The sequence below is a fragment of the Schistocerca cancellata genome, chromosome 2 (genome assembly GCF_023864275.1).
Source record: "Schistocerca cancellata isolate TAMUIC-IGC-003103 chromosome 2, iqSchCanc2.1, whole genome shotgun sequence".
Taxonomy (NCBI): domain Eukaryota; kingdom Metazoa; phylum Arthropoda; class Insecta; order Orthoptera; family Acrididae; genus Schistocerca; species Schistocerca cancellata.
Genome location: NC_064627.1, coordinates 498204478 through 498230273, shown reverse-complemented (window position 1 = coordinate 498230273; position 25796 = coordinate 498204478). Strand labels below are relative to the sequence as shown.

Genomic DNA, 25796 nt, shown 5'->3' with positions numbered 1-25796 from the left:
TGTCAGTTTAAGGTACCGTCACAAGTTGGGCAAATTGGGGCATTACAGTATTCCACAACCAGACAGACACCACACCATCAGTGGAGTGGATCTTCACGATTTAGGATGTGACCATGGGACAACCAAGTATGGCCAATGTGAAGCTGACAAAATGGTAGATTCCCTGTGAGAAGGACAAAGGGAAGGTTGCCAATGGCTGTGGCCCCTTTATTGCTCGCAGTTTGTTTGCAGAAACCATGGTAGAACAATCTGTGTCCCAAGCCTGTAACAACTGATGGCATTGAGTCAACTCAAGGTCTGTTTCCAATACCCTCATCTCTGACATCAGTATCCTGGGAGTCAACTTGGCCAACCAATCATCATGTTCATTTCTTGGGATTCGAACACAACCTGGGATCCAGACAAAGACCACTGACACTCCAGCTTGATGGAGGTTAGAAAGGAGATCATAGATTATTACAACCAATGGCTGCCAAGAGCAGCACTGGTCAAGAGCCTCAGCCTGAAGACTACTCAGGGAGTTACTATTAAGAACATCTTGCCAGTGCAAGAACAAATGTGACTGAGCTTGAGCAATGATCACCAATTGTGCAGTGAATGCACTGCATCCATTCAGCAGATAGTACAGTTCATTGTACCTTGCATGTGTGTAGGCACAACTGGTTCATCTGTCTACCGTAGAGCCATAAGTCTATACCACTTCCAAATCCAGAATTGCATCAAGGACAGCCACAAACATGCAGCAAAAAGCCATGGGGTCAACAAAGCATTTCAATTCAAAGGATAATTTGAGACACATCTGAGGATGGAGTACACAATGTCAAGGCATTTTCAGTTACTCCCAGACAAGAGTTGACAGTGAGGCAAACTGAAATTTAGAGCATAGACACTGTATGTGAATTGTAATCAGGGACTCCAGTCCCGGGCCACAGTTATGAGAGATGGATCTCCCCGCCAGAAAAAAAAGACACAGTGGTTTGGATTCTCAGGGGAGCAGCAAATGTGTATCGCATAGTTGAGCAGCAGTTGTTGGTACGTGATCTGTAGTGGAGGGTCCCCAGCCTCTGTGAGTAGGCTGTTCACGGGGCTGGTCCAAAAGGTACCTGTTGGAAGTGAGACCCCACAGTGGTGTATCGAGTCAAGCACCCGCAATGCTGAAGGTGATGCAAGCGATACACCAGTCTCTTGTAACCAAGAGAAGACAGGATCATATCTTTGTGAAGCCAAAAATGTAGAGCAGTCTGGGTCGCAGATGTTGTGACTGAGGATGTAGAGCAGCCTGGGCCCCAGATGTTGTGACAGGGGCAGTGAAGAGCATTAAGGTGTGATCAGCACATTCACTTAAGTTGGCAAAGATTGTGAAGACCAATCCCAGAAAGCAGTAAGACTTCCGTCACGTTGGGCAATTGGTCGTCAAGTTAAGAGTTGTGACTGTGGGTGGATGGTGTGGCCACGACAGAAGAGCACGACACATTTCTTGGTGGCTGACAACCCAAAGCTACGCATGAGACCCCAAGTCTGCACCTTTTGCTCCCACCATGCAGTCACTGTTCAGTCACCGACTGCCAAGAATAAGTTGATCAAATAGCAGACTCCAGACAGGCCACATTGTTAGCAGCAGAATGGCCTTGCAATAGTAAATGCAAGACATGTCAGCCAACAAATAGGGTGACACTGCAAACCTCACAGCTGCAGGTACATAATTGATAATGACTAGAAAAAGGAGCACACTCACTGCAGAGCCCTGTGGGAGCCCACACTCTTGTACATGGGGAGGTGGAGGTGTAGGGGATGGAGGATGGTACTGTGGAAAGCACCGACATGAACCTGTAAATTCTTAAGCCTTCTGTATACTGAAGAAGACAGTGATAAGGTGCTGATGCCAAGAATAAGTTGACCAAATAGCAGACTCCAGACAGGCCAAATTGTTAGCAGCAGACTGGCCTTGCAAAAAACTCTCCTCGGACACACCCCAAAAGACCCCAAGTCTCAAGGCAGCAACACAATTGTCAGCTCGCCATACATTCGAGCAACTTGCAGAGAACATCAGTGAGACTAACTGGATGACAGCCATCCATCTCAAGGGGGTGTTTAACCTGGTTTCAGCACCAGGACAATCACGCTTTCTTGCCAATGAGACAGGCTCTGAGCACTATGGGACTCAACATCTTAGGTCATCAGTCCCCTAGAACTTAGAACTACTTAAACCTAACTAACCTAAGGACATCACACACATCCATGCCCAAGGCAGGATTCGAACCTGTGACCATAGCGGCCGCACGGTTCCAGACTGTAGCGCGTAGAACCGCATGGCCACACCGGCTGGCCCAATGAGACAGGAACTCATCTTTGCTGCAGATATGGATGAAATTGGCAAGAACGTGAAGTTGGCTGTCAACCTATAGGTTTTTGAGAATTTGGCTGTGGATGCAGTAGGCCCTGGAACTGAATCAGGGCGAAGGGCTAGTGCACTGAGGAATTCCCACTCACAGAACTGAAATCACTCCACCCGCTATTTGAGGATGTGAAATGGATGCTAATAATTCTCAGATGCAGAGGCTCAAGCATAATGCATGGCAAAATGTTCACCAACAGCATCTGGGTCAGTGTAAACAATACCATTAAGGGGGATGTCGGGTACACCTGTAGGGGGACTGGTCGTCATAGGGGTATCAAACCTCTGCCCCAACTTGAGGGGGATGAGTGCGCGGTCCAATGGTAATAACATATTGTTTCCAGCATTCTTGTTTGTCATTTTATTAGACGGTGGACCCAGGCATGGAACCATATAAAGGCAATAATGTGCTCCATTGATGGATGTCACTTATGAAATTGGAGAGCCCATCTGTGATCTCTAATGGCCACCGAGATTTCTGAAGTCCACCAAGACACTGTCTTCTGATGGGGGAGTCCCGAGGAATGGGGATCACTAAGTCTTCTGTCAATGTAATGGTGCAGCTGTGCTCAGGACAGACACTGTGATAGCATCTTGTGGTGGGGTGCTAAGGGCGATGGCAAAAGCAAAGGCATCCCAGTCAGGACTGTTAAGATTCCATCTGGGTGCTGAGGGAGGCAGAGGACAATGTGAAAATGATCACTGTCACACAAGTCATCATGGACTCTCCAAAGGCTGGAGGGGAGAAGACCATGACTGCAAATGGAAATATCAATGGCCAGATAAGAGCCACATATAACACTGAAGATTGGGGGAGCAACAGTACTCAAAAACTACAGCCAGTGGTCATAAATCCACCCCACAGCGTGTAGTATGGGCACTGAAGTCATCTAACATTACGAATGATGGGGGAAAGACGGATGGTAAATTCAGAGACATCTTCACACCAACAGCCACTGCCTGCAACGTCTTATCGAGTGGCATGTATTTGCCATAGACAGAGTCTAGAATGTATGTGCAAACACCACTTGATGCTCTTGCATAGTCAGTGCCATCCTTAAGACAGTCCTGGTAGCTGTAGATGGTAGGGGCCTGCATTGTTACCTGGAGGGCGAATGCACGAAAGATGATGTAGCTCAGTGAGATGGCGGAAAAAACCACTAGTTCCACGGGAGGATGGCACTGTCAATATTCTGTGGGGACATCAAGGGGCCAAGGAGGTGCATTGTGTTTCAGGATAGCCTACTGACACCAGTTCCACAGATACGCCATCAATAAACATCAGTTCTTAATCAGGTTTGGGGGTGATCACATGCCTCAAGGGCCATCAGGAACTCCACCTCGGGTACAGAGGCAGAGCATGTAGGGTCTGATGACATGCGAACCAACAGAACCTCCATCTTGGAAGCCTGCGTTTTGTCCTTCTTCTCCTTGGGTGATTTCGATGTTTGAGAAGACCTCCCTACCATAGTTTCAGGGCAAAGGAGGAACCTGAAGCCTTAGACCAGCACCCTGGGTCTCCTTCAGTCACTGACTGATATCTGGTTGCACATCAGCAGAATCATGGGAAGGGAGCATCCCGAGGGAGCCCTTCAGAAGAGAGGCTGGAGGAGGTTGTTGCTTCTCCACCTGGGGACTGGGACATGCCTCAGTGGGTGGGGAGTCAACACTCCCTGAGTGAGAGTGGGGGAAACAGTAGGAGGGGGGTCCCCAACTACCAGGGGAGCAGCTTTAGTCAAGCAGCTCTGAGGGCCCAATGTGGAAGGCACGAAGGGCAAGGATACTGATTCTAGAGAGGATGATGTCATTGTAGCTGCAGCAAACATCATCCATAAAGGTTGATAATATTTCTCCTTGACCTCCCGATACATCATTTGGTCAGGAGCCTTATATTCTTAGATTTTCTTCTCTCCTTGGAGAGACAACAGTTCGGTGAACAGGAGAATGGTACTCCTCCACAGCTGATACAAACAGTGGGAGGAGCATAAGAAGCTTTCAGGCGCAACTGACGTCCACAATCCCTACAGACAGTGTAAAAGCATGTACCTGAGTCTAATTCATCTGAAGCACAGTGTGGGAGGGAGAACACAGGATTTCAAACTGCATGTATAAACCGTCACCTTGACCTTTTCATGCAACAAGTCACCTAAAAAGGCCAAGATGATGTCCGCAGCATCAACCCTATGGTCCTTTGGTCCCCACTGGACATGGCAGACAAAATTTACATCTTGTCGTTCCAAATTGATGTGTAAATCATCAACAGTCTATAAAAGAGGGTCGCAGTAGAAGTTGGTAACCTGTACCGTACTGATATTGTTATAGTAGTTACAAGAATGTCACTCAACTTGTCACAGGTGAGCGTGGCTGGTCATGGACATTTTTTGTATGGATGCATGACAGCAAGTTCTTTAGTGCCCACGTGAAAACAGATTGAGACAAGTGGCAGTAAAATACACGAAACAGGAAGATAAAACAGCGAGAAACCAGCCACTCTACAACATCTAAAAACGTCAGCCTAAAATTTTCGGCTAGAGTCCAGACCCATCAAAAAACTTCAAAACCTTAGTCACACTCGTCTATCATCAGCTAAAACAGAGGGCAGGTCCCCACCAATATTTGCTTCTGCCACTGCATCACGATATAAAATGCACTCCGTTAAAATATGGCGGATAGAGTTATCAACATCACAAAATGGGGGATCCTCTCATCATAGTAAAAAGCTACGTGTGAGAGGGCAGTGCCCAATTCTAAGACGCATGAGGTCACTTCAGCCCACCTGAGCAACAGGCAGGAGGAACGCCATGGGCAGGTTGTTGACTTCACCAATCACAACTTACTGGCCATCACCGCCAACAATTACACATCCCACAACTGCATGCGCTTCCTGTGTACTGCAGAAACAACACCCTGCAAGGGAATAGGACACTGTGCCACTTCCTGTCCTCTGCAGGCCTCCTAGGCAGTGCGACCAGCCTGTCCATTTACCCGTATCCTTACATGACCTGGCACCCAGTACAATGACACCTGCTTACCCTACCACTGGAGCAAGTTCAGTTGGTCATGTATCAGCTGGACCAACTTCTTAGCGGCGTATAGATTCTGTAAAGATTGTAAGACACTAAAGGAATCGGAAAAAATTAGAAAACCGTTTGTCTCGAATACAAGGCATCTGCTCCAGTGACTTCAGGATCATGTGGAGCTCCACTGAGAAAATGGTATACTCGCCAGGAAAGCAAATCCTGATGACACGGTCAGGGAACATGACAGAGCAGCCAAAGGAACTCCCTTGTTTGGAGCCATCACTGTATACTACTGTGAAATAGTGATGCACATCTAAAATGTTAAAAAACAGAAATTGAAATTTCAATCTGATGTACGATCTTTCTTAAAATTTGTCAAGTCTAAAATACGTCTGGGCCTTTAGAGAAGCGAAGGTGGAAATCTGCTCCCACTGCGATGTAAAACATGAAGACCAGCCACACCCCTCTCTAGAAGGTAATCCTGTACACGAATCCAATAGGGCCTCATTGCCTTTTGCTGGCTATGAAAAGGCCTTTCCATTGGAGGCTGAGCAACAGTATGGTAGGTGGGTGTATATGGTGTGAACACTGTTTTATAAACCTGGTGTATCCTACGCAGCTACAGCCTAGCACGAAGTGACGGTTCACCAGCCTCTGCACAGAGCCGTGGTATGGGGCTTGTTCCAAATGCCTCAGTGGTCACCCAAAACCCTTCATGGTGCACCACATCTAACATCTTTAAATAAGAGGGTCTCGTAGACACATACACCATGCACCCACAATCGAGCTGAGATCGCACAAATGCCCTGTAAAACCAGAGAAGACAAGCCCTGTCTGCTCTCCAATGTACTGTGGCTAAGATATTTTAAAATACTTAAAGCCTGTAGTGAACATTTTTTCAGGTCCTTAAGATGTAGTACCAAGTAAGCTTAAAGTCAAATATGAGGCCCAAAAACCTCATAGTGTCTTCAAACATAAGGACAGTGTCACTCAACCTCAACTCAAGGAAGTTCAAAATGGAACCAGAACGGTTTTAGAACATGCACAGAGTTTTCAGTGGAAAACTTAAAGCCACTCTTCTGCGTCCATTTATCCAAATATCAAAAAGTTAGCTGCAACTGACGTGTTGTCATTGTGAGGCTTTAAGAAGAGAAAAACACAGAGAAGTCAGCCACAAACAAAGAACACTGGAAAGGACTTTTCACTATGGACGTAATGCTATTAATAACTAAGGCAAAGACAGTCACATTTAAAAAGCTGCCTTAAGGGACACCATACTCCTGCGCAAAGTGATCAGACAGGACATCACTGACTCGGTATCTAAAATATCGTGGCGAGAGGAAGGAATGAATAAAACTAGGAAGACAACCGCAAAATCCCCATTCGTGAAACTGCTCCAGGATAAGACATCTCCAAATAGTATCGTAGGCCTCCTCGATGTCAAAAAATATACCTAGAAGGTGATGCCAGCATAGGAAAGCCTGTTGTATAGCTGCTCCAGGAAGGTAAGGTTATCAAAGGTGAAGCAATACCTCCTGCACCCACACTGCTAGCGACTGACTATTTGCCTGGCTTGTAAGATCCAGACAAGGTGGTGGTTGACCATCCACTCGAAGGTCTTTCCTATCCAGCTAGTGAAGGCAACACTGCTTTAACTACTTGGGGACATACAGTCTTTCCCAGGTTTTAAAACAAGAATTAAAACTGCCTCACGCCACGAGTCGAGAAAGTGACCTGACGCTCAAATGCCATTAAAAATTGCATGGAGGACAGCCTTGTTTCACCTTGTGAGGTGCTGCAGCATTCTGTAATGGATCCTGTCATGACCAGGGGACTTGTCATGAACTGCTGACATTGCACAATCCAGCTCCCACATGGAAAATGGGAAGTTGTAATATTCATCAGAGGTGGACTGGAACTCCAAACTACATCTCTCAGCAACAGCTCTGTGGCACTGGAAACCTGGATCCCGACTGGCTGTTGCAGTAACTGTGGCAAAATACAGTGCCACGGTCTAGGCAATGTCTCGTGGATTGGTTTGGAGAATGCCGTTCCCCATTACAGCAGCCATGTGGTACCTGCCTCCTCTCCCAGAAATTCTCCTGATGGTCTCCACACAATGGAACTTTTGGTGGAACAATTGATGGAGTTCAGGAATTGTTGCCACACCTTCTTCTTGCTCTCTTGAATAATTCGGCCTCGCCACTCGAAAGGCTGCGAGATTCTCTGCTGTTGGCTGACACTCGAACCTACGCAGAGCCGCACGCTTAGTCCTGATTGCAGAGTGGCATTCAACACTCCACCACGGGACAGGTCTCAGACTGTACAATGGATGCTGCAGCAATGTGTTGGATCATTTTGGTAATGTGATCCACCCATGCCTCAACATTCGCACAATATTCGAAATAGGCGAACTGCCTATAAAGTGTCCAATCAGCTCTACTGATTCCACCCTATCTTGCAGTTGAATCCAGATCGGGAAGTGATCACTTCTGTGCAAGTCATCGACCACTTCCCATTGAGCAGTGTGAGCAAGAACTGGAGAGCAAAGAAAGAGATCAATGGCAAAGAACGGCCCAGTTGTGTGCAGAAGTGAGTGCTCTGTCCCGCATTTAGCAAGTATACGTGTGATGACATGAGAAGCCTCTCAATTGCTCTATCCCTGGGGCAAGTAGCTGCAGAGCCCCAAAGCATATTGTAAGCATTAAAATCACCACAAAGGATGTAGGGGCAGCGGAGCTGTGTAATAAGGTCTGTTAGGGCCTCTTCATCAAGTGCATCGTGTGGGGGCAAGGAAACGGAACATATTGTCAACGGATGAAGCATGTGCACCGATACAGAAACTGCTTGTAAAGTTGTAGAGAGAGAGAGAGAGAGAGAGAGAGAGAGAGAGAGAGAGAGAGAGAGAGAGAGAGAGAGACGAGGAGTGGTACTCAGTACTGAAGAAAATACCTATGCCTCCCCTAGTTCTCGCCCCACTCAGGTTGTCCTTTTTTGTGGAGTACATAGCCTCGCAGCTCTGGGGTGTATGATTGATAGAAATCAGTCTCCTGGAGACACAGACACAGTGGTCTGCCCTCAGAAGAGACGGAGTTCCTCCACATGCGTCCTGAACCCCTGCAAGTTCCACTGTAGGATGGAAGCCATTTCATCAACATGGTTTTAATTAACCCCTATCTTTGCACTGCAGAGGTGAAGCACTTTTAGAGCAAGGGGGAGTGGAGGGGCTGTCTGGATCCAAGGCATCTAACTTCATAACGTCGTCCTCACCAGTCAGAGGTAAAAGAATGACATCTGATGGCGCTCGCGACAGCTTTTCACCTGAACGTCATGAACCTTTCCCTGCACCCTGTCCCTTCATGGATGAGGGGGGAAAGGGGGCATTGAGAGGCCCTCTGCTTGTCGTGTGTCTTCTTGACACTCACTACGGAACTGTTACTGGTCTTTTCTGTGGAGATTGCTTGGATTGCTTTATCCTTACTTGTTTTGCTTCGGCATGTACACATGCAAGTACAGGAGGTGGTGGTGGATGGTTGTACACTGGACGATGTCTGCTTCGAGGCGTTGACCTTAGGAACAGGTTTCTGCATAATGGAAGCAGAAGAAGTGGTAAAGATGGGAGGTTTCATCTCCCTATATTCCTTTTATGGCTTCAGCACAGGGGATCTGCTTGGTGACTTCTAGTTCCTGAATTTTTTATTCCTCTGCAAAAACAAGGCAGTCTCTGCTCCAAACTGGGTGGATTTCACAGCAGTTAATGCAGACTGCTGGAGGTGAACAGTCAATATCAGCTTCATGGGCTGCCTTTTCACATTTCCCACAGGTCACTTAACCCCCACAACATAGCGTTGTGTGACCAAAATTGTGGCATTTGTAGCACCCCATAGGGTTAGGTACATAAGGCCTGCCCGTAAGTCGGAGGGAACCTGCCATGACGACGTTAGGCAAAGTTGGAGAATTAAAGGCCACAATGAAGGGGGCGGTCTTCTCAATTTCTCCATTATTCTTACACATCCTTTGCTCTAGGTCCACTACCACTGTAATGTCCATTCCTGTTGAAGTTCAGCTATGTCAATATCCATAATGTCATGGCATGTGACCACACCCTTGCTAGAGTTAAGGGAGTTAAGCAGTTCAACAGTAACATCATATCCACCCAAGTTTTTGGTCTTCGTTAAGTAGTTCCACCTTCCTTGCCCCGTTAGTCTCGACCAGTAGGGAATCATTCTGCAGCAGCTTAATAGACTTCAGGCTTCTAGAAAGTCCTTCCAAGCCTTTATGGATATAGAAGGGGGACACTTTTTCATACCTCCCCTCCCTCTTAACGACCAAACACACATTTTGATTTCTGATTCCTTGAGCTCTGTTACTTTAATTTGACTGATGCAGATTACCAGGAGGACTATCCTCCCTCGTTCATTTGGAGGATTGGTTGTGAATACTCCCAGGCAGGACACCCTTCCCATTGGGAGGAAAAGATGATTTTGAGGGTTCCATCTCAGTCCCACAAGAAGATATGGAAACAATGGTCCACTCAGAAAGAGCCCCACGTGCCTGAGTAAGCCTTATACAACTGAGGTGCGGTAGGTTCCTCAGATGTTGTCCGCTAACGAGTGTTCCACTTCAACAGCCATACATCTCATCAGGTCGCAGCACAACCTTGAGGCTGAGGTTTTTTTATAGAGGTTTTTACCATCCTCGCGATTTGAGCGGTCAAGCCAAGATCCCCACTCCCTGCAACACACAACGTTCCACTGCTGCGCCATACAGTGGTCATTTAAGCATGCCCAGACCTTATGGTAACATAAGGTTGGCGGCACTTACCAGTCCCCAGCTCAGGAACCCTGGGATCGCCAAGCCCAAACTCAGCAAATGAATGCTGAGTCACTGAGGTGGTGAGCAATAGCCATGACTGAGCAGGGAATGGAGTTTTAATCAGAACTTAACCACTTTTCAGTTTCAAAATTGCTTCCACTTTCCCAAACCTTTCCTCAAGAATAATGCCTTGTGGCAGAAAAGAATTCACATTGGTCCTAAAGCAAGCTAAGTGTTGTTGGGAGTATTTATCACCTTGTTTCTTAGACCTATGTTCCTCCCACATGCAGTCAGGGAAGGAAACATTGTGGGGTCACATTGCTATGTATTGTAGTAAATCTTTCCTTCAGGAGAGACTGCTGAGGCTGTGCGGCCATCAGCGGAAATAAGTCTGAGCAGCATCTTTTGTGAGTCATCTGTTTTGGTGCCAACCACTCTGAATGGGGCTCTCCCCAAAGGTGCCACCAAGCCATAGCAATGGTTACCTCGCTGGGCAACGGTTAGCTAGCTTTTCCATGCCCCTTCATGACGGGCCCATACTCCTTGGCATACACAGGAAGTTTTTACCGCAGGCACCAATACTGCAATCCCTGCTTGGTTACAGGGCTACCCAATGTGCAAGTACTCAGTGAACAGCCTACACGACCACGACCACGACCACGACGGTGCAATGATAGAAAGTCACAAAAGGTATAATGTACATCACGTTGCGCAACCTTCCCTGCACAATCTGCAAAATGTCAAACTCAACACAACGGAGACCATGTAGTGAAAGATGACAAGTTGTATGAAGTGCCAGAAGAGAGAGAGAGAGAGAGAGAGGTGCCCAAAATTTTACACCAAATCTAAGCCCAGTCAGCACCAAGAAAATCATTCGACAGAAAGGCAGAGAGAAGAAAAGAACAGTATAAGGTTGGACTTCTAGCACAGAAAGGGAAGTGAGCTGAATGAGCGGGAGCCCCGTGTTCGCCAAGCATATACTCAGAAGAGATGTGGTCCCTGCAAATCTTCACCTAGGATCGTCAAAGCAAAAGGTAGGTTGGGGGGCGGGGAGGGGGGGGGGGGGCAGCAAGAGTAATTGCTTCTCCAGCCAAATGGTCAGCCAGTTCACTTCCTGGGATACCGACATAACATGGGACCCAAAGGAGGACAACAGATTAGGCTAAGTCCTGAGAGAAGGTTCTCAACAGCAGATATCCCAAAAGTAACACTGGTCAACACAACAGCTTGAAGACTGCTCGCACAGTCACTAAATATATTGAAACGGAGTCAAGGGAGCCACATTTAATAACACAGTGGCTTCTGCTAATGGCCATCAGCTTTGCCATTAAAACATTGTATGTTTCCAGCAAAAAAGGGTGTTCCTAATTGACAGTAGATGTAAAAGCATAACCCTTACTGTCCATGGTTTCACAGTCATCTGTATAAAAGCACCATGAAACTCCTGAACAACTGAAAAGAAACAACATCAAAAGGTCATGGGGGTGACAGACTGTGGGTCCTTGAAATAGTTTGGTCATAATTCATGTCCTGGATACCAACAAAGGAGGGTTGTGCAAGAAAACATATTCTTCTGAAGAGGATAGGTGGAGGTCCTGGCAGATGGTTGTGAGGCGCATAACAGTTGGTAATCCCACCCGAGGACAAGTATCATGGGGTTGATGGCCCCCTTGTATGCAGAAAGAATAGACTGTTACATAATCAGGAAACTGTTGAATAGCGATAGCGTAAGTGATCAAGAGTTGGTGCCATTGGGCTGTATCTGACAGTTTCAAAGACAAAGCTGCCATAGAGCCATAAACCTGTAAATCATAGTCCAACATAGGATTTCATCCCAGCCTGGTAGATACAACAGAGAGTAATCTAATGCACACCCCAAAAGTTGTATGCAAGGAAGCAAAGAGCATTAAGCTTTGGCATGCAGTTAGTATTTAGTTGTCGAATACGGGGCAGCCAATTCAGTTTCTTTTCAGAGAGTTCCAAAAAATAAGGACAGTCTAAGGATGTCCAAGTGCAGTGTAACCAAGTACAGTTCCAGATCACAATGGACAATGGTATGGAGGGAAAAATGTAAGGGCCACTTTTTTTGCAGGGACACAATTGGAAACCATGATGGCACCTCGAAGGTGGTGTTTAATCGAGGCTACACAATGGGAGCTGTATCAAATGCAGAAGTTGTCGATAAACAATGCAGGAGTGATGCGTGGACCAGCCTAGATAATCTAGCCCACTGATCTTTTTTTTGCATGTGATTTATTTTAGGGCACAAAAATATCTGAGGTCATAAGCACTTATGTCATAACCTTCAAACAATGGAACATCCATGATGCAATGTAACAATATTATGAAAAGGATAGTTGCTACTCACCATGTAATGAAATGCCGAGTTGCAGATAGGCACAACAAAAAGACTGTCACAAAATAATCTTTCGGACAACCAGCCCTTTGTCAAAAATAGTCACCCTCGATCCAGATCAAGAAGATGTCATTAAACACATCTGGACAAGGTGAGGGGGTTTAGGAGTCTGGGTGTTTAAAAAGGACTCCTCTAGATGGTCCATGAATAGATTGGCACACGATGGTGCGTGCAGGTGTCCATAGCTATACGCCACATTTATTTGTAGGTAATGCCTTCAAAGGAGAAGTAATTGTGGGTGAGTATATAGTTGGTCATGGGGACTAGGAAGGAGGTTATTGGTTTGGAATCTGTTGGGCACAGGGCAACATAGTGTTCAATAGCGGTAAGGCCATTGGCATTAGGGGTGCCACCACTAAGGGAGGTTGCATCAACAGCGACAAGCAGGGCACTGTTGATAAAGTAACAGGAACTGCGGAGAGTCTATGGAGGAAATGGTCGGTATCTTCTACACAGGAGGGTAGATTGCAGGTAATAGCTGAAGGTGTTGTTCAACAAAAGCAGAGACTCTCAGTTGGGGCACAGTATCCTGGTTGGTTGGGTTTATGTGCTTGAGGAAGCATGTAGAAGGTGGGGGTTCGGGGAGCGGTCGGGGTTCGGGGAGCGGTCGGGGTTCGGGGAGCGGTCGGGGTTCGGGGAGCGGTCGGGGTTCGGGGAGCGGTCGGGGTTCGGGGAGCGGTCGGGGTTCGGGGAGCGGTCGGGGTTCGGGGAGCGGTCGGGGTTCGGGGAGCGGTCGGGGTTCGGGGAGCGGTCGGGGTTCGGGGAGCGGTCGGGGTTCGGGGAGCGGTCGGGGTTCGGGGAGCGGTCGGGGTTCGGGGAGCGGTCGGGGTTCGGGGAGCGGTCGGGGTTCGGGGAGCGGTCGGGGTTCGGGGAGCGGGATGGACTCTGGGGAAAAGTTCTGTGAGGGGCCTAGTGATTTGAAGAGAGACTGGAGATCCTGCTGGATTTCTGGAATGGGGTCTGAAAGACAGGGTTTGCCAACTATGAGGGGAAGTGTTGGAGGTCTGGATGTGGTTGTAGAGGTGCTGGACAGTTGTAGTCCAAGGTGTGAATAATAAGTGAGCAGGGTGGAGAGTTTCTTTGAGGTGGCACAGTGCATGTTGCTCTAGTTCCTGGAGAGCAAAATTTCAGTGTGTGTTGTAGGACCCAGGAATTTGGGATTGCATAGCAGGAAAATTTTACGGACAGAGAGAAGGTACAGCAAGGAGGTTTGGGCTTGATAGATATGGTTTTGCAGGGCTATGTTGGTGAGGGTTAAGGACTGGTGGAATCTGAACAAATGGAGGTCACTGTGGAAAGAGGAGTGGCAGCTGGAGATAAGGGATTCCACGAGCCAAGCAACAATGTAGGAACGGTATGCAAGACTAGGTTCTGGCTATGGATAAGGAAACTTTTCTGTATTGATGCCAATGGAAGAAGAAAGGACCCATGGTGATGGAAGAAACGCGAAAGTAAATAAGATAATTACGTCCAAAAAATTCGAAAAAAGCAACCAAATATGTGGGGAAAAAAAATCATGAAAGGTTGAAACAGTGAAATGCGGGGAAACAAAATGAAATCTGAGGGAGTACATTGACAATGAAAGGAGAAAACCAATTGAAATTGGCATGAAGTCACAAAGAGAGCAAATAAGAAATGTAACAAAAAAAAAAATTATTATCGGTTGCTGGAACATTTCCCTCATGTCGCAGTACCACCCAGGACTGGAGCAATTGATTTACATTCTCCATCAGGGTTTCTACTATCTCTTCTCGTGCCCTGAAATGAGAAATGCCCTACCCACTATCCTTCCCCTCCCACCCCCACCCCCACCCCCACCCCCTGCAGTGGTATTCTGCTGCCGACAGAACCTACACAATATCCTCATCCATTCCTAGGCAACCTCTGCTCCCAATCCCTTGCCTCATGGCACATATCCCTGTAATGCACCTAGATGCAGCACCTGCCCCATACATCCTCCCACTACTCCAGTCCACTCACAATCACCACCTAACCCATTGAAGGCAGGGCTACCTGTGAAACTGGTCATGTGATCTACAAGTGAAGCATTCTATGTGGGCATGACAACCAACAAGCTGTCTGTCCACATGAATGTCCACTGAAAAACTGTGGTCAAAGAACAACTGGACCACACTGTTCCTGAGCACAACGCCCAACATGACATTATTTTAGTGACTGCTTCACAGCCCGTGCCATCTGGATCCTTCCCACCAATACCAGCTTTTCTGAGTTGCGCAGGTGGGAACTCTCCCTGCAATATACCCTACATACCCTCCTGGCCTCAACCTTCGTTAGTCACAGCCCTTACCCATCTAGTCCCTTCCCTGTTCCCATTCCAGCTCTATACTGCCCTCTATTCCACCAGCACATCCAGGCTTTTTACTTCTCTCTGTTTTTGCTACCCCCCTCCCCCCCCCCCCACCTCCATCTAACCTCCTAACTGCACCTAGCTGCCCTAACCTCTCTCCACATTGTCCTTGCATGCTCCCTCAGCAGCACTTTACTGTCCCCCCACCCTTAGCCTGCTATCCCTCCCACTCCCTGCCCCAGCTTCTTCCTTACCCCCACCCTGCTGCCTCTCCCATCATGCGCTGCTGTTCGTATTCTGGTTTGAGCTGCCAGAGACTGTGGGTCGTGTGTGCAAGTTACATTTGCGTAAAGAGTGAGTGTGTGTGTGTGTGTGTGTGTGTGTGTGTGTGTGTGTGTGTGTGTGTGTGGAAGCGGGTGTCCTTTTTGACAAAGGCCTGGTTGGCTGAAAAATTATTTTGTGACAGTCTTTTTGTTGTGCCTATTCTCTGCATGGTCCATGAATAGATTGGCACAGGATGGTGCCATGCAGGTTTCCATAGCTGTACCCTGCATTTATTTGTAGGTAATGCCTTCAAAGGAGAAGTAATTGTGGACGAGTTTATAGTTACTGCAACTCAGCATCTCCACTACATGGTGAGTAGCAACTATCCTTTTCATAATGTTGTTACATATCATAAGCTTGGTACACTAGAAAATAAAAGAAGTTAAAAGTGGCTACACATTAAGCCCAATCAATGGAAGGAAGGATCTAAAAACAAGCACTTCTCCTTGGAGAAAGATCCACAAAATATGCCATAGAAACAGCGGTGGTCCTGAACTCATTGTTATGAGGGGTGAAAGTAAAATGCAGCCGACAGCCCACACATCGTCTCCTAAAATGGCTGATAACTCAGATGGCAAACATGCACTGGAATCTAAGCAGTTAAAAAAAGGGCATTTGTCAAGAAATGGGGAACTGTCAAAGGCTGATACAATTAAACACAAAGCGGTGGGGAAGCACCACTTAACAAATGGTGATGCACTATCTCGGAGTGAAAGGGTGAAGAGGAAGTTGGTCAAGCTGCTCCGAGAGGTTTAATTCCCCGGAGCTTGTTCCTATGAAGTGAAGAACATTGGTGAAACCAAAGTGATGCCATCTGCAAACAAATGGAAACAAGGTGGTCTTCCAAAGAAATGGAAGAGCTAGCAGACTGAGGTAGGACTGCACCTTGGAAGCAGCTTCAGCTTCCTCTTTTCCTGTCAGACTGACATGTCCATGAACATGAACCCACATGAACTCCACAGTGGCTCCCTCACCCGCGAACAAGTGGAACCATTCTTGAACCTGTTGCACTAAAAGATGGACTATGGACAGCATATAGAGGCTCTGAGAGGCACTGACAGAATCAGAGTATATGAGACAATTTAACAGCCTGTGTCTCCAGATGTAATGCTGTGATAGAGGGGGAAGAGCTCTGCTGTAAAAATTGAGCTGTTTCTGGAAGCCAATACCGAAAATTGTCAGGGCTGATGAAGGCACACCCAACACCACAGTCAGTGTTATAGCCACCAGTGTGCATGAAGTTACTATCACTAAGTTGCATGCAAAGGTCGAGGAACTTAAAGTGATACATCGAGTCCGTAGTAGTGTCCTTGAGATGCAGATGAAGTCCTAGATGAACAGGGGTCGACGCACGAAGCCAAGGCAGTAAAGGGTTCACACCCACTGGGAACATGAAACGTAGTAAGAAGTAAAGCTGGTAGAGCAGTAGCTGAAAGCGAACTCCGGGAGGTAACACGCGAAGGGTGCACCCCATAGTGACTGTCAACAGAGTTGCCAAAAAAAAGAGAGCATAGGATGGGTGACCAGACATGGAAGACAAACGGCATGCATATGCACTGAGGAGGACATCACGCTGGTATGACAGTAGTAGTTCAGCATCTTCTGCTTGGAGACTCAACAGAACTAGTGTAAAAGGCACCAGCAGCCAAACTTATTCCATGATGGTGGATTGTGTTAAGGTGGACAGATGTGCAGATGAATAAACAAAACATTCATATTCTGGTTTGGAACAGACGAGAGATTGGTATAAATAGAGAAGTGTGGTCTGATCCACTCCTCAAGCAGTACCACTTAGGACCCTTGGAACATTGAGGGACCAGGTACAACGTACAGCCAGTAAGCTACATGGGAGGATCATGACAGCTTCGTATCAAGCGTGAGCCCCAGGAATTTCACAATTTCAGTGAACAGAAGAGCAACAGGCACAAGAAGTAAAGACGGTGGGAGAAACCCATTGTGCCACCAGAAATTCATACAAGCAGTTTCATCATTAGAAAAGTAAATGCCATTGTTGATGCTCCACAAGTAAAGACAATCAAGACATCGCTGAAAATGCCACTCAGGGAGACAAATTCATGGGAGAACTGCAACAGATTGCGAAGTTGTCCACAAAAAGGGAGCTGGAGATGCCTGGCGGCAGACTGTCCACAATAGGGTTAAGGCTATAGTGAAGAGCAGGACTCTCAAAACAAAGCCTTGAGGCATCCTGTTCCCCTCGATAAAGGTGTCCGATAAGGCCAAACCCACATGTAACTTGAAAACTCTTGTCTTTTAGAAATTCCTGAAGGAAAGGGGACAGGCAGCCTTGGAAGCCTCACTTGTAGACAGTAAGGATACCCGTCCTCCAGCAGGTGTTATAGGCTTCCTCCAAATCAAAGAATGTGGCCCCAGTCTCTTATTTCCGCAGAAAACTGTTCATGATACGGGTTGACAAAGTGATGTTGTGGTCAACTGATGAACAGCACACTCAAAATGCATACTGTGTAGTGGTTAGTAAGCTGCGAGACTTGGGCCACCAAGCCAGCCAGCCAGCCATGAATCATATATCCCATTACCTTGCAAACACAGCTGGTGAGAGAAATGGGGTGGTAGCTGCAAAGAAGGTGTTTGTCCTTACAGGCTTAGGTATGGGTATGACAGTGACTTCAACAGCTTCATGCCAGTGTCTGGGAAATATGCAATCTGTCCAAATGCAATCGTATATATGAAGAAGAAAGTGCTTGTCCACAAGAGAAATATGATGCAATGCCTGAATGAGGACATTGATAGGCCCTGGAGTGGAAGATGGGGATGAAGTAAGAGCATGATCTAGCTAACTCATAATAAAGGCAGCCTCTTAGCACTCACGATTCCGAGAGAAGGACATCACCCAAGCCGCCTCCACTCATTTCCAAGGAAGGAAGGGAGGGTGATAGCAGATGGAGTTCGAAATCTCAGGAAAATAGTAGCCCAAGGTGTTGGAGACAGCAATAAGGTCCACAATGACATCGTCTGCTACGCTCAGGCTGGAAATCGGGGAATGGACCTCAGTACCAGAGATCCGACAGAAGTTGCCCCATGTGATGAAAGAGGGAGTGAAACTGTTAAAAGAACTAGTAAATGAAATCCAGCTAGCTTTTTTGCTACCACGAAGAATGCAATGACACTGCACATGCAACTGTTTATAACGAATACAGTTCACCATCACACGATGATGGTTAATCGTGTTGCGACACACCTCAGTCCACCAGGGGACCAGGACATGGCGTGGTAAAGATGAGGTGTAAGGTATGGAGTGTTCTGGGGCAGTAAGGATAAAGTTTGTAAAGTACTCTATGTGGTCATCACAACTGGGGAAGTAACGTCATCAGAGATCGTGATGGGGGAGGGAAGCCTCCAGTCGGCCTTAGAAAGCTGCCAGTTGGGTTTACATGCAGATGAGGTAGGAGTCAGCAAATAGATAGCGCACAGGAAATGGTCGTTCGAGTACATGTCTGCGAGAATGGACCACTCAAGACGACAGGGAAGCAGGACAGTGCAGGGGTGCAAATGGGAATAGATGAGTGGATTCTGAAAGGAACACAGGTGCTCCAGTGTTAAGACAGAAGAGGTTAAGTTAATTGAGATCAGCCAAAAGGGAACCTCTTTCAGGGTTCTCAAAGAATCCCAAAGAGGATGGTGGGCATTATAGTCGCTGAGCAGCAAAAAGGAGTGAGGGAGCTGACCAAGCTGGAGTAAATCTGCCCCGCCAACAACAAGTAACTGAGGGATGTAGACATAAGAAAGAGAAAAGGTGAAACAAAGAAGGAAAATGCAAACTGCAACAGCTCACAGCTGGGTGTTAAATGAGATGGTTTGGCTGTGGATATCATCCCGAATGAGCAGCATCACCGCCATGCGGTGGAATGGCATCAGGGGAAAGGTCAATGCATATCAGAAGGAAATGCAAGAGCTCAAAGCAATCACAAGGACACTATTTTGTTTCTTGGAGACAGGAAACAACCAGACACTGCCATCCAAGAGTGGCCGTAATTCCTCATTGTTGGATCTAATACCACGAACATTTTATTGGAGAAGAGTCATAACTGGGAATGGGGAGTAGGAAAAAAATGAAAGGCATTCACCTCAGTGATGGCCAGTGCCAATTTTCGGAGACTCGCAGTTACAGGGAGCAGAGGCTGGAGGATCCTGTTCCATGAAATTTGCAGAGGCATCGGCGTTCTCTCTGGTTTGGCCTGTGAATTTCGGGGCAGAAAAACGGTAGGTGGTATGCACCAGCAAAATGCAGGTTGGCCAGGTGAGGGTATCACTCGGCAACATCACAGAAAAGGATTTCCAAGTTGGAGTATAAGAAGACCATTTGCCTTTGTTCGATTTCTTACAGCTTTTATGGTTGGCAGACGAAGACTCAGATGTTTGTTGGCTGGAGTGATGTATAAAGTCTTTGTGGGAGTATTTCTTTTATCCTTTCCAGCCTGCCGGGTGTGCAGCAGGCGATTTCATCACTGGGGGGGAAATGTGGTGGTTAAGTCTCTGTGGCTATGTCCTTCATGGAGTGTGGTGTACAAAGAACAGTATCACAAATGCCAGATGGTGAAATACAGGGTTTTTGACTAACCAACAACTTGCAAACAACATGGTATACTACTACTTCCTTCACTCAGATAACATGGATGACCTGCTCATCCGAGATACATGGGACTAAGCGGCATGGTCACCATAACAGTTGATAGAGCAGGGAGGAGGAGGAGGAGGCAGGCAGTCGCCCCTGTCAGCATCTCTAACACAGTAACACATTTGGCTATGTTTGGACAAGACAACCAAGTGTGGTTATAACGTTGACAATGGTAGCAACATGTCAGGTTTGGAAAGTATGGTTGGACCTTTATGACATCATAGCTTGCTTTAATCTTTAATTGAACTACTACTCTATCAAATGTGAGAAAAAGAGTGCATGTATGCACTAAGATGGCATCAACATTTTTAATTGCCCGATGAGCTGCAATGATGCCCTGATCTGAAATAGAATTTTGGATTTCTTCCTGAGTCAGACCATCAAGCAGCCAAGTACAAATAACACCACATGAAGAATTCAGCATGCTAGACACAAACAGTGTAGCCATGGAGGAGTGACACTGTTAACAACTGTTGGGCTTGAAAATCACAAATGATCTCCAGAAGCAAAGTCCCATTACATAGGAGAGAGCAGGATTTCACAGAGCCTGCAATTGCATCAGCAACTTTCTGTATAATAAATGGATTAACCATAGCAAAGGTCTGACCTTTCTCAGTACCTGATACCATGAGGAACTGAGATGCAACTGCAAGAGTCTTTGAATCTTTAGCCTCATTCTTTTTACATTCAGTAGATGTAGACTGAAATGGCGATTGGCTCACTGTGAAAAAATCCCCATGACTAAGTGTGTGTGATGGTGTGCTCCTTCCAACTGGCATCCCCCTTAGAGGGAGCTCACCCACCTTAGGAGACTGTTCACACCTCAGGTCACACATCCCAAACTCCTGACAGAGGGATTAATTGGCAATTGAGATGGCAACAGCTCACACAAACACTCCTCCCTGGAGCTAGCCTGTACCAGGGGTATGTGTGAACACTACCTCTTGAAGGGCTGGGAATTGCGCATTTCCCAGTCACCTGCTATGCATCAAACATGTGAGCTGGTCTTCAGGAGTGCACATGGAGGAAGAGGAAACATAGAGAGATCTCAAACACCAGAGCAGAGGAAGGGGAGGAGATGTACAGACAATGGACTGTTCCAATGTTGGGCTACCAAAATTTCAGAATGCATTCCCGCAGATACCCAATACCACGTTCCCCAATAGAGGGAAAAAGAACAGAATTAAGATAGACATGGAGCATGGAAAGGGAACAAAAGATTGCAAAGGCCAGGGTCCTGTGGTAGCCAAGCACAGACTCACCAGAGGTGAGCCCCCTTCGGGGACGGGGGTGGGGGGGGGGGGGACTAGCTCACTGATGGTGATGAGGAAGGGCGTGACACACAGCATGGACCCTGTAGGGCATTGTTCCCTTGGACCCCTGAAGAGCTGATAAGCATAAATTCTAAACCAGCACAACCAATAGGATAAAAACTGACAATTAAAAACTGTTAGGGAGCATCGAACGCCACAGTCAAGGAGAGTAAGTAAAATGTCGGTGTCATATGCCTTATGTAGATCAATAAAAAGAATGCAGTGAGACATTAGCATTTTGTAAAAGCCCTGCAGATTGCCATTTGAAAGCTAAGCAGGTGTTTGGTTGTGGGCCACGCTGCCCAGAAACCACATCAACTGGGGGACAAAATTACTTAAGATTAGAGAACAGAGCATAACTGGCAGGTAACCAACCTTTCAAGCAGTTTACGGAGCACATTGACAAGGGTAATCGGGTGGTAATTATCAATGGCTGTCAGGTTTTTGTCCAGCTTAAGGATGGAATGATGATACCATCTCACTATTGTAAAGGGAAGACAGCACAAGCCAAATACAGTTGATGATCTGGATGAGATGGAGCCGCTGAAGTCAGATTTTGTATCACCTGAGTGTGAACAGAAATAGGGTCCACCGCTGTATTGTGACTCATGCAGGAGCGTGAAGCAATTCCCAGTCAGTGAAATGTTCATTATATAATTTGGCATGCTGAAGTGTGAAGGAGAGAGGAGATGTCTTCAATTTGTCACTTACAGATCTAGAACACAGCTCACGAGAAGAGGACATAGACGCAGTTGCAAAATGGGTCACAAGGTATTCAGCAAGAGTGTGACACGTCCATACAGAGACCATCCTGAAAGAAGATACTAGGTACAGTTGCAGGTCTTTGATGGCCCAGGAGACTACAGAGCTTGCCTACACTTGGGATAAAGAGGGATATGTTCCCAGAAAGAAGTCTTAGTGCTCCCAGCATTCCTTCTTACTCTGCTTAATTCCATGGTGAGCCTTACCACGAAATAACTTTATAGTGATATGGGTGGTTTAAAAGGATGTCACCTGTAAACTGCAAGGCTCTTTGGTGATTCTGGCCAAGCTATTACAATGTCTTTGGTGCACCAAGGCACAGACCAGCAACCTGTAGAAATGAAATAGCAGTTGCAGTACCATAGGTGATCACATCGGAAATGTCTTACGCAACATCGATGATGCAATCTGCTCGGGGGCAAAGGTAAAGCAGAGGTGTACAACTGGCAATGGCAAGTAAGTGACAGGATCACTCGAAAGTGCTCACTGTCAAAGACCATCACGTACTGACCAAAGCAGTGTAGTCACCAGGAGATCGTTAGATCAACAGCCAAAAAGGCACCATGGGCAACAACGAAGTGGGGAAGAATACTATCATTGAGGAGATGTAGATCATGATTAGTACGAAATTTGTCCGGTAAAAGGCCTATACCAGACAACATGTAGCTCTGCAAAAGGTGTAGTGTGCAATGAAATCCCCAAATAGGAGAAAAGGGAGGAAGTAGCTGGAGTAAGGTGACCACCTCAAATAAATGGCCTGCAAGTAAACGTTGCAAATGGAGATCATCGAGGTCATTTGTACCCGCACTACTATTGCTTCCAATGTGGTATGAAGTGGAATCCACTGGCCGACGACATCTCTAAAAACGAAAGAACAGAACCCAACATATGACCCAGCACTATTCCAACAGAGTGCATGACAACCACAGAGTGTTTTGAAATGCCCATCAGCGAAAATTGTTTCTTGTACTGAAAGGCAAATTGTAGAAGAGCAGGAAATACAGTTGTGTAGTTCTACCAGGTGACAGTATCCATTACAGTTCCACTGAATGATCACATTACAGTTGTAGACATTAAGCATGAAGAGGCCGTAAGGACTGCCTTGATGCCACTTCCTCCAACCATGGGCTCTGCAATCGGACTCCACCTAGCTGCAGAAAAGGCTATCTCACACAATGGCCACTGCTGGGTGTCCTGATGCCCCAGTAAGACAGGCATTTACTCCTTGGCACAGGTGTGGAACTAGGAGTTCAGACACCAGTGTGATTCCTGTGTCGTCAGGGAGCTCAACCCAACAGGTACATAATAACTCCATTGTATTGGATTGGCTACCACATTGGTTTTGGAGCACATACAACAGCCTACACAGGTACTGTGCACACATCATCTTTAACAGTGTATGCAGTATGTGCTATTTAACGTGTTCTTACCTAGAAGGGGACCAGAAACTACTACAGTCAAAAAGGTGATGAATGAATGAATATTCCGAGAAAAGAAGGCAGAACCTAAGGAACAGTCAGGATGATATTGAAGGCTGCCATTATGAGAAAGAGAGCAAGAGAAAGGAGGATAGTCACAGATGACAGGTTCCAGCACACGAAAGGAAGTAGACACTGTGATAGCTTGCTGCCCCATGCTCGCCACGCACACTCAGGAAAGAGTCATGAGTTTCCTGAGGGACTAAGTAAACTAGCATCAGGGCAGAATTTACTGAGAAACCAAGCAGAAATGTTCAAAGAAAACATGATTATTGAAGTAACTTTGGACAAATCAGCAACTGGAAACCTACTCTCTCCATTCTATACTTAATAACCTTAAATTATTAAGTTAGTTAGTTAGTTAGTTTGCTTTTGTGTGTGTGTGTGTGTGTGTGTGTGTGTGTGTGTGTGTGTGTGTGTGTGTGTGTGTGAGTGTGAGTGAGTGAGAGTGAGAGAGAGAGAGAGAGATAATTAATTTATTTTGTGGTTAAATTGAAACTAGTGACCTGACCTGACTTCGCACAGGTAGCACAAAGTATCTAAGGCTATATGACTTGGAGGATGTAACAGTAATAAATATGAAACAAATCTTCCTCTTGAGTATGTCTACCTGTTGGTGAAAACTGGGGCTGTGGTTGTCTAGTGGGTACAGAACTAGCTCTAGAGTTCCCGGGGTTAATTCCCTGACAGGGGAGGGTTTTCCCTTGTTCCAGCCCTTCCAGGATGGCTCCAGGTCATCTCAGGCTGCTGTCAAGTAAGTACTGGGGTTCTTTGCTGAGGATAAAAACTTGCCATGGTGAGTAACAAGTAAATGTGTAATGAAGAAATAAACAGTAGTATGTGTCTGTGTCATGGAATTTTGACGATATGAAACTGGCTAACTGAACTGTTCATCAATTTGAACCATGCTCATTGTACAAATGCTATATATTATGATGAATAGTCATTCAATCTTCTTTTTATTGATTTCCCAATGGCCTCAGTCACAATACAAATCTACTTCGACAATCATGTGAGCAAACTCCATGGTCAAATGTGTTGTTTCATAGAATGTAGTACCCTTTTCTAAATTTTAGTAAAGTGGAGTTCTTGGTGAAACAGAAATAATGGAAAGAAAAAAAGTTAACAACTAACTATATAACTGTGGCAGTGACTGGTTGCTAGGTGCCTAAAAAGATGGTAAACATTGCTTAATGTAATGGATAGCAAACTGATAGGCCTATACTAGTTTTCTTGTGCTGAATTACAACACTGATTCAGGTTTGGGGGATTCTCTCTGTCTCTCTGTCTCTCTGTGTCTCTGTCTCTCTGTCTCTCTGTGTCTCTGTGTCTCTGTGTCTCTGTGTCTCTGTGTCTCTGTGTCTCTGTGTCTCTGTGTCTCTGTGTCTCTGTGTCTCTGTGTCTCTGTCTCTGTCTCTCTCTCAGCATGCATTCTGGAATCAATTTTGCAAGTTTCTTCCATATTGCTTTGCCTCCAGCTCCATATGTAATCATCTCAAAAGGATCTCCATGGGTTTATACACCTCACCTGAAATTCCTTATTAAACGTTTATTTTCACAATTACATATTTGTATTTCTGACTGATATCTTGAGCTACACAAACACGTAACGTAATCTGAATGACAATGTCGTTTTCTCTTGGTTGTCAGTCACTTTGCTATCTGCATTCTAAATTGATAAAATGTGATGCCTACCAAACAAATTTCTGTTTTGGCTTCTTGATACACTCATTGGTTTATATTTACTCTTAACTACTTGTCTGCTCTTATACTCCATTTCTCAGATGTGGTACTCTTTTTGTACCCTTCATCGTTCCACCGGCAAATATCTACACACTCATGTTTCATTTTCTTCTCTCTTTAGTGCTGAAGAATATTTGGACTAACAATCCGAGCTTTGGTGTCCTCAAGAGTGTGTCATTATTAGCCAAAACTTAAATGTTCAGAGAAATAGTCTTTTTACTGAAATAAATTTAAACTTTTTTCTATGATTATATTAATAATTATATGCTTTTAATACAAAAATCTACCTGTAATAGTAATCCATAAGAGTACAGAAAGAAATATCCATGTATTCACCCATTTGCATTATGAAAATGTGAAATACTTGAGCTGATAGTAAATCTAGGAGGGGGGCTGAGCTGTTAAGAATGTGTTATATTTCAATCAAGTATTTATGCTGTTTTGAATACGTATGATGTCCAGAAATCTCAGGCTACTGTTTTCCAACTGTCACGGTACATAACTTGTGTAGGTGGTATACGCATTATGTACATAAAACAAATGAACATGTAGTGACCAAAACCCAAAT

General features: G+C 46.0%; 1 protein-coding gene across 3 annotated transcripts in view; it reads right to left on the bottom strand.

Annotated features, from left to right (window-relative positions):
* LOC126162039 (patronin) overlaps positions 1 to 25796 on the bottom strand; it is a 445213-nt gene that overhangs the window by 267233 nt on the left and 152184 nt on the right. The gene's annotated exons all lie outside the window — the stretch shown is intronic.